At 36.8% G+C, this 10435-nt stretch overlaps 1 protein-coding gene across 3 annotated transcripts in view; it reads left to right on the forward strand.

The window, feature by feature from the left end:
- The first annotated feature begins 266 nt into the window (after window positions 1–266).
- SH3D19 (SH3 domain containing 19) overlaps window positions 267–10435 on the forward strand; it is a 120328-nt gene continuing 110159 nt past the window's right edge. The window contains exons 1-2 of one of the 3 annotated variants that reach the window (XM_011973238.1): window positions 267–537; window positions 2218–2257. The gene's annotated coding sequence lies outside the window, so the exon portion shown is untranslated. Of the gene's footprint in view, window positions 538–1705; window positions 2137–2217; window positions 2258–10435 lie in introns of those variants that run through there. The other 2 variants (XM_011973237.1, XM_011973236.1) reach the window with 2 other exon arrangements.

The raw sequence follows: 10435 nt of genomic DNA on the forward strand, positions 1-10435 counted from the left end.
ATCAACTATATGAGTTCTTAGGAGTAACATTTTATAAGTACTGTGTATCTATATTTACACAGGAATGTAACACAGATAACACTAATAGTGAATTTGGGGGAAAATTTTTTAAATTTCCCCCAGCAGATAATCAAGTCTTTTCTAGAATTTTAATTACTGGTTCAATAGAGAAGTGCTATGAGAAGGCATTCGTATTTTCTTAGAGCAGAAAGTGTAAAAATGACTGTAGAATTTCCTGTTTTAACCAAGACTGAAGGAGAGCTGTGAGCCATTTGCTTCCTGAGTGGCCACATTCCAGCTGTGCAGACTGGTCATAGCACATCTGCCAATCAGAACAGGCCCTGGAGGGAAGCCCTTGGATACTGAGTCTTGTTTACATGCATCGTGACTCTGTTTCTCCCTTCCTCTTGTGTGTTGTACCACTAGGAAGATTAGTGGGGAAATTTGCTATTACATGCCTAAATAAACTATGAAGCTAGGATCACAGCCACAGCAAATGATGTTCTGGACAGAGTTTTAGCTCGACTTTAGCCACAGGTAAGAGTTGTTGCTTTGTTATATGAGGATAGCTAATCTGTATTCAGTTTCTGGCTTTACTTTGAGACATTATACTTCATTTTTGTAGCGAAGCTAGCAGGCTAGAAACTGGAGAAGAATGATTGAAAGAAATGACTTAAATGTGCCCTGCGTTACTATGACTTTAAAATCTTAATGCTCATCAAATGAAAAACATGATATTTTCATTTAAGGGAGGGGTAAAACCAAGTTAAATTAAAACAGAAAAGTTTTAAAAGCTGCAGTAATACTAAGTCACAGTGTAGAGAAATTGGAACCAGAAATGTGCTAACACTATGTGTTTGGAAAGCATTATATCTAAGCAGACATGCTTTATTGTGGATCTTTTTACTTACTAGTCTTTCAGAGAACAGTGTTTTCGTGAGTACTAACTCTTTGGCTTTGACAAACATTTCTTTTTTATTATGAACTCATTCAGAAAGAATTGTTACATATGTTTAACTGTATAAATCCTATTCCTTTTCTTCCATATTTCTTTCTAGAAGTTTTAGAGTATGTTTCATAATCCTCTTATTCTGTTCCACCAGCAATAAAATTAAGGAAAAACTAAAAGAATTCCTGTCTAATCTTTACGTTGCCATTAAATTCTATCTTGTTAGCATTAATTCAGAAGATACTATAGAAAACTGTATTTTGATAATATTCCATAGGATTTTTTCTTAAAGTCATTGCTTAGGATATGTTGTGGTTTGTATATTGTTTTACATTGTTTATTTTTGCATAACACTGTGGCCTTTTACTTCATTTATTTTTAAATCTTAAGCATATAGTGGAGGAAAAATTGTTATTCAGATTCAAAAAAGACAACCTGTGGGTTTTATGATTATTTCTCTTATATATGATAGTCTCAAGGTTGATTAATAGCATTTTACAGCAGTCTAGAGAGGCACTTTTGAAAAGTTCAAGCATCTGTGCTCTTATTTCTTACCCTATAGCAGGGTTTCTCGACCTCTGCACTACTGACATTTTGGATGAGATAATTCTTTTGGTGAAAGGGACTGCCCTATACATTGTAGGACCTTTAGCAACATTCCTGCTTTCTACCCATGAAGAGCTCCCTTCTTCCCAGTTGTGACAATCAAAAATTTTATATGGAGGGCACATTATATCTAATTACTGGAGAAACATTGAAATCCAACTTCTGAAATGTTCTGGGTGATAGATAGTTAAGGGTGACGCTGTATTGGTCTTAGTATTTGCAGATGTTGTAGCTGACTGTTCATTTTTCCCCCTCCCCATTCTGTTAGAAGCTTCTGCCAACCATGATTCATGGAATGATTTTTTTGAGCTGAGTAATCTGTGGCTTTGCAGTTTCCTTGCTTTCTTTCCTTAGCTAAATCTCTTCTAGTGTTAGCAAAGTATTTAGCACAGGAAAGATCTTTTAAAATGAAATAATACATGTAACGATACGTTTTCCAGGTAGATGATTTTAACAAACCATAAGCTTTTATGCCTGTCCTTCGTTGTGTCTTTTCTGCCTCTGTCAGGCGAACTGTAATGAAGAGCCTTATAGTTAGGAAGACACAACTGCCTTTGAACAGTCCTTTGTGAAATCTAATGGTATGGCAGCTGGTATTTAAAAACTTCTTTCCAGAGCTTTTAAAGAACATTTTCACATGTAACCATCTTCTTTCTCTACAGATCGCAACGAACGAAATAAACCAGAACACCGTTCTTCAAGGTATGAATTTACAGTATCTAATAATTCTGTATAAAGCTTCTTATTTGAAAAGTATTGTTGGGAGGCAATGTAAGTGTCCTTTTTAGAGTTACTGTCTATTGGAATCTTCTGTGGCATTCAGAGAAGCTTCATAAGGGAAATCTTGTTCATTCTCTGAATAAAAATTTCATATAAAACTATTGACTACCTGGAAAACATGTTTTATTTTAAGAATTCCTATCAGTGACAGATATATTTTCATAAAAATTATTTTACTCTCATTTCTTTATTTTTGTGACTTATTTTCCTCCCCTCCCTGTAACCAGTATTTTTATAAGTGTGTATTGCTGTTTTCCTAATCATAAAATGAATATAGGCTCACTGTAGAAATTTAAAAGATATTTTAAAAATACAGAGCATGAAAAAAGCAGAACAAAACAAAACCCAGACTGCCTTCCATCAGCCAGCGATGGCTGGCTATTGCTAAAATTTTGGTACGTTTCTTTCTAGACTTTTAGATTATATGTGTGTATATATATTCAAATGGATCATTTTATATTTTTGTTAGGTATTTCAAGTGGCGGGGAAGGTTGTATCACTTAAGCTCTCAACCACACTGAGTGTATTTCACTAGAATTCTCCGACACTGAAGAGTACATTAAAAAATCCGTGTCAAAGTTAGAGATGAAAAATTGTCTGACTTCTCATAGGCAGGACTGACAGGCTATATTTAATATTTTTAACCCAGTACTATGAAAGATTATAATTTTTCTAATATTAATTTCTTTTTATTCCACATTCCACCACCTTTTTAAAATATTTTATGTTGTGGGAATTGTTAATGTACTCATTGAGTTGACTGCTTTGGTAAACCAAATCCTCATTGACCTCAATCAATAAAAATATAAAATCTATAAACATTTCATTACTTAGAATAGCAATGCATTTTGCAGAAATTGTCAATCAAAATAAGTTAGTGAGACCTAATCTGAGAGAAGAATATAGCTGGGTATTTAGAATATTGACTGATTTTTGTTTTCCAGGTACAATTTACATATGTTAAAATTCATTCTTTTTTGTGTATAATCTTATTAGTTTTGACAGGCATGTACAATTATGTATCTACCACCATAATCATTAAACAGTTCATAAGATTCTTTTATTTTAGATACCTAAAGAAAAAAAGCAGCCAGGCATAGTGGTTCACACCTGTAATCACAGCTACTTGGGAGGCTGAGGCAGGAGGATCGCTTAAGCCCAGGAGCTCACAACTAGCCTGGGCAACATAGCAAAACACTGTCTCATCTCTGTTAAAAATAAAAATAAGGCAATGTAAGAGAAAGGACTTTGACAGCATGCTTAACTGTGAGTGACATAAAGTTGGAAGGGTAAAAAATACTTAGGATGGTAAAAACAGGATCCCTAAGAACTTTGACATTCTGAAGATTGGACTGAACTGAGCAATATGAATTTTAATAGGTGCAAATGCAAATCCTTAGAATGAAACACCAGTGGAACATAAAAAGATAAGGGAGATGTGACTTAGCAATATTTTTGAAAAAGTCTGAAGGACTTAGTTCTTCATAAATTCACCATGAATCAAAAATCTTATGTCATTACGTCTACCTTTCCCCAAAAAAGTCTGCACTGATTTGATTACACTGAAAGAAGTTTAGTGTTCAGTCTAAAAGTGGTAGCTCTAGATCATACTTTTTTTTTTTCTTTGAGACGGAGTCTCGCTCTGTATTTCAGGCTGGAGTGCAGTGGCGCAATATCGGCTCACTGCAAGCTCCACCTCCCAGGTTTACACCGTTCTCCTGCCTCAGCCTCCCAAGTAGCTGGGACTACAGGCGCCCACCACCACACCTGGTTAATTTTTTGTGTGTTTAGTAGAGATGGGGTTTCACCCGTGTTAGCCAGGATGGTCTCGATCTTCTGACCTCATGATCCACCCGCCTCGGCTTCCCAAAGTGCTGGGATTATAGGCATGAGCCACTGCACCCGGCCTAGATCATGTTTTTGATATTCTATTCAATTTGGGGTCCATAAGACCTTGAAAATTTTAAGTATGCAGTGGATTGGCTATATAGATACCACATGGGGACCTTAAAAAACAAAACAGAATCCCATGCCCCACCCCAGAGATTCTGTTTAATAAGTCTCGAATGAATCCTCAAAATCTGTATATTAAACAGTGATTCTGATGCGTAGTCAGGTTGGGGACCACTGGTCTAGAATATAGCAGCGGAGTTGGGACAGGGAAGATGAAAAAGAAGAGTAAGATAAAAGTCAAAGCTAAACCATAGGAAGACTGGTGTGAGGAATTGGGAGAACTTAACCCAGATGTAGAAGTTTGGGGAAGTGCATGGGGTGGAAATGATAACTGACTTCAAACACCCAGAGGCTGATACGTGGAGGAAACTAGCAGAATTCTTCCTAATAAATACTGTTCCCTACTAAGAGGAACCCTGGCCGCTGGAGGAATGGCAGATTCTGGGTCTGGGCTAAGGGAAAATCAAGATGATCCTGGACATCTAGTTGTGGTAGAAAGCTAGGAAGTGCTCAACTAATGGGGTCATGTTGAAAAGAGAGATGGTAGCATCAAGGGATTTTCACTGGCCAAATTTTGGGGTAATTTCAGTATCCAAAAAAATGATGATAATGGATCCCATGTAGAAGAAATGACAGAACTTAGAAAATCATCATTTTGTAATTCTCAAAGTAATAGTTGATGCAGGCAAAGATCATCAGTGGCAGCTAAAACTTCTGTAAAAAGTTGTTGGGAAACCAAAAGATACCAGCTGCTGTTAAAAAAAAAAAAAGAAGAAGAAAAGGTTATTGGGAAAAGTTGTTAAACTATCACCCCATAGATCAATTTTTAATTGCAAAGGGGGAAAATTTACCATTTCAATGGAGAGACCTAGTGGTCACCATCAAGTGGTCAACATGTATATTATCACTAGTGAGATAAGTAGTACACTTATGTAGTAGTCCTGGAAAAAAAAAAATGCTGGGAGAATATTCCAGATAACAAGAGACCAAAGAGGCCGGGCGCGGTGGCTCACGCCTGTAATCCCAACACTTTGGGAGGCCAAGGCACATGAATCGTTTGAGGTCAGGAGTTCAAGACCAGACTGGCCAACGCGGTGGCCAACTCCGTCTCTACTAACAATTAGCTGGGCATGATGGTCCACACCTGTAATCCTAGCTGCTTGTGAGGCCAAGGCGGGGGTTGCAGTGAGCCAAGATCACACCACTGCACTTTAGGCTGGGCAACAGAGTGAGACTCTGTCTTGAGAGAGAGAGAGAGAGAGAGAGACCAAAGATATGTTGACGACCAAATCTAATATGTGAATTAAAAAAAAAAAACTAGGACTAAAAAGTCCCAACTTTAAAAAAGGTTGGGGAGGAGAGAATTTAAACATGGATGTTATTTTAAAGAATATTTTATTAAACATTACTTTTTAAGGTGTATAATAGAAATGTCATTATGCAGGAGAATGTGATTCTTAGGAGATATATACCAAAGTATTAATATAAGGGTGATAGAGTTTTATGTTAGCAACTAAATCTCAATTCAGGGGTAAAAAACCCAGGATGAGCAATAAAGAAGCAGATATTGGAAACTATTAATAATTGGTGAATAGATGAAAGGCATATCGGTGTTACTTATACTGTTTCTTCAGCTTTTTTGTAGACATGAAAATTTCAAAATAGAAAGAAACAGTGGAGAGAACTGTTGTGTGTGTTCCTGGGAGTCCCGGAGGACAGAATGCACCTCTGTGGGTGGAACTTGGAGGGAGATATATTTCTACACAAAATGAGGAAGAATTTCCTGACAGAGCTGGTCAAAAATGGAATGGGCTGCTCTGTGAAGTAATACTGTCAAAGAAAAGCTAAACAAGCTAGCGCTGGAAATAAAAATAGAGAAGATTCACGCATGGCTAAGTCATTATTCTAGATAGCTCCAGCTCCTTGCACACTAATAGCCAATAAATATCTCTTGTGAGTCTCTATTCTGGCTGAGGATACAATAGAATATAAGAAAAAGTCTCCAGGTTGATGTAGGGTCCATTATTGTGGACTTACACTCCCAATCTCTGAGAATCTATTGACCCTAAAGTGAAGTTCCCAGTCTTTACAGTTATATTTTAGGCAATGCTGTGGTACTTTTGAGGGTATTCGGAAAGTATTCTCTGTATTTTTAATCTCTTATTTATACTTTAGTATAAACAAGTTCTTTAGTACTGTGTTACTGGTCTTGGTAACCCTGGCACTTAGTAGATTGCCTGGCCCACAATAAACAATAAATAACTGTTGAATAAATAAATGCCAAAGGTATTTTGAGGAGAGAAAGGGAAATGGCAGTATTTTTCCCTTGCAAATCAGGAAGAACCTGACTCTCAAAAGCTCGCCCACAACTATTATTGGATATGTGTGTTACAACAGCAAGAAGTGATGCCCTATAAGAAAGGGGAAATGTTTTTTTCAGGAAAGGCCTTCGTTTTCTGTCCAGGGTATCTACTGACATTGGCGGTGACCTGTTCTTCTCCTGCCATCCTCAGCTGAGCAGGGCTACCCTGCCAGGCCAGCAGTGCATCAAGCAGATTAATACCTGCTGCATCAACAGAGCAGAAAGAAGAAAATATAAACAAAAAGTCATTTAATTTTGGTATGTTTTTCGGTTCTCAGGCCACTCAGCAACAAGAATGATGGGCTCAAAGCCCCGCAGGGATAACGGAAATGCATTTCTCTTGTTTGTGTTTTTAGAGACCATGCACTCCTATAGCTTTCATAGTAAGAGGTGAATAAATCTGGGACGTCTGCCTGTTCTTTCATTTCAGTGCTAGACTAAGAAGGAAAACATAATTCTTGTCAAGTTAAAGGAAAAGTTTTATCACATGTAGGCCAACACTAAGACCCCAAGCCAAAGGCATCCTGGGTGTTTTTTGATTACTTTGTTTTGATGTTGATTTGCTTGCTGTCGATTGATTAATATACATGTGAGAAATATCTAAGTTGTTCTTGTCTCAACCTTATTAGTTTAAACACACCATTTCCCAAATTGATGTCCCACAGAACTCTCTTCTGTAGATTATTAATCAGTATGTCAAGAAATAAGTGTTAATATGCAGAAAAGCTTATGAAATGGCGAGTTAAAGAAAATTAGACATTTCTTTACTGTGATGCTCCTCAGAGTCTTTGATACACTCAAGTACATTATAAAACTCCAGGTAAGAGCTATACTACACACCCATTTGAAAATTTAGTTGAATTTATAACTTCTTTTCCCAGACATAGCTATTAATAACATCTAGAAAAAAGTACCATGGAATGGCAGTTTGGGAAACTAATTAGAGGGAAGTAGGAGCTAAAGATAATAAGAATGTTAAGCCCTATGGCAGTCAGTGCCACAAACAGAAAATTAAGAGCTCTTTTTACCACCCCACCAGCTCTAAATAATAGATCTTGATGACTTAGGGGTCTGAATTACCACCTAATTCATCTCAAATGTTTTACCTACTACAAGGAAATATTTTACAGAAGCAAAAAAAGAAGGTGGCAAAACAAAGAACCTTAACTCTATTTCTCAAAAATTGTCATTTGAATCTTGGCCTCCCTAAAGCCTTCTTACAGTCAGCTGTCATAATCCCCTTTGATATCCATTAATAAAATTAAATGAAATTTCATTAAAAATCATAGAAGCCTATTATGGGGGGGGAGGGGGGTGGTGATATTGGGAGTTATACCTGATGTAAATGACGAGTTGATGGGTGCTGACGAGTTGATGGGTGCAGCACACCAACATGGCGCAAGTATACATATGTAACAAACCTGCACATTGTGCACATGTACCCTAGAACTTAAAGGATAATAATAATAAAATAAAATTTAAAAAAATCATAGAAGTAAGAAAATGGAAATTCAGCAAAGTGATTCTAAAATGTGTAAGGAAGAGCAAGACTAACCAAGGCAATTTTGAAGATCAAAGAGGAGAGGTGGACTCTTGTAAGTAATTAGGACAGTTTTTTGTCAGCAAACATAGAAATAGGCTGCTGAAGCAGACTAAAGAGCCCGCAGACATAGATGAATACATAGAGTTCTGTGTCACGTGATATGATAGAGGCAACATTACAGATCAGTGAGGGAAAGCAGATGTCAACAGATGGTGCTTGAATAACTGATTATCCATATTTTTAATCTACACAGAATTTGATTTATCTTACGACATGAGATAAAAATCTAAAGAAATGAAAGAAGTAAAATGGAAACATTTTAAAGAAATGTATAAGAATATCTTTATGAGGTAGAGTTCTTAAGGTTCAACAAATACAAACCATGAAGACAAAGATTGATAAATCTGACTATGTGAAAATTTAAAATGTATGTACATGAATACATCAGAAGCACGTGAAAAGGGGAGTAATGACTGTGCAGTACACGTAGGCGACAAAAGTTAGTATCCAGGATAAAGAAAAACTATGTATAAGGAAGAAAAAGACAAGTAAATATTGGTAGGGGACACATAAAAGATGAAACCTAAGTAACCAGTTAATATAGGAAAAGATTCTTCACCTTGCTAGGATTAAGATGTGCGCTAACGTGATAATGAGATACCATTTCACTTCCATGGAATTGGCACAGAAATCTCAAAGACTGAAAATACCAAGTACATATGAGAGTATGTAATTTGGTACAACTGTAAGGAAGACTTTATTCAGGACCATCATGATAGGTTTAGGGACAACTGCAATGAGGTTTTGCAATGGGGGAGATAGGTCGGGCTCAACTCATGAGCAAGTGGGAATTTATAGTAAAGGAGCAGGGTGTGGGGGTCAGTGGATAGAAAATTACTGAGAGGAAACATCGGGGATCAAGGGGATTAGGGCTAAGCTGACATAATAGGATTCTTGTTGAAGTCAGACCAGGGTAATTAGACATCACCAGGAGGATGGTGGGGGATTGAACCTGATCAGATGTTAAGAGTAATCTGATATTGAAGATGAGGATTCTTGCTAAACTGACTTACTGCCAAAACTGGATTTTACAAGGAAGTACACAGATGGGACTGGGAAGAGATTCAGAATCTTTGTCAGTTCAGAGTAGCCCTGTTTGAATTAAGGATATGTAGTATGTGAGAACATGGATAAATCTCATAAACATAATTTTGGATGACAGAAGCAAGCTGTAGAAGGATAGATACAGTATAATACCATTTATATAAAGCAGAGGTCAGCAAATGGGTCAAATCTGGCCTGCCACCATTTTGTAATTAAAATTTTATAGGAACTCAGCCATGCCCATTTGCATATCATCTTGGGCTGCTTTCACATTACAACAGGACAGTTGTTACCAACAAGGACCACATGGCAAAACACAAACAATACATTATTTGTTGTATATTTTTATGACTACATATAGGTACTAAAAGTATGAAAAGATGTGCGGAAGTCATAAATAGTGAAATTAGAATATTGATTATCAAATGGATGGGCCGGGAAAGGATCCACAGGGAGCTTCAAGTGTATCTTTACTGCTTTATTTCTTAAGCTAAGTGATAGGATTTGCAGCATTATCTATACTTTTTTAAACTCCTAGAAATTAGCTGGGCATGGTGGCTCATGCCTATAGTCCTAGCTGCTTGGGAGGCTAAGGTAGGAGGATTGCTTGAGCCCAGGAGTTTGAGACTGTGGTGAACTATGATCACACCACTGTATCCCAGCCTGTGTGACAGAGTGAGGCCCTGTCTCTTAACAAAGGAGAAAAAAAAAAAAAACTCTGCATATTTTCATAATTTTTTTTAAAAAATGCCATCAGGAGACCTTGACTCCTATAACAGTGAAGAAGATGTTTTTATAGGGCATGAGTATAAAATTGAGTGAATTCTTTTTAAAGAGAAAAATTAAATAGAGGAAATAGTCAGGAATGTTCAGAAAACAATTGATTAAACGCTGTTCAGATTTTACCTCTACTTATAGTCTTGCTCCCATGTCTCCTTTTACCAGAAGCATCTTGTATTTCTCTGAGAATTTTTGTCTCCTTTTTGTCACTTAAGAGTTCTACGAGTATCTCATGAAAACATTTTTTAGTAGTACAGAAACGTGTGGTGTCTGCCTTTATCCCATGGGTGACTTAGGAGTGGTGGTTCAGTGTCTATCATAGTCTGCTTTCTATGTGTATATATAGCATATATTTAAA

Source organism: Mandrillus leucophaeus, unplaced genomic scaffold (genome assembly GCF_000951045.1).
Source record: "Mandrillus leucophaeus isolate KB7577 unplaced genomic scaffold, Mleu.le_1.0 Scaffold136, whole genome shotgun sequence".
Taxonomy (NCBI): domain Eukaryota; kingdom Metazoa; phylum Chordata; class Mammalia; order Primates; family Cercopithecidae; genus Mandrillus; species Mandrillus leucophaeus.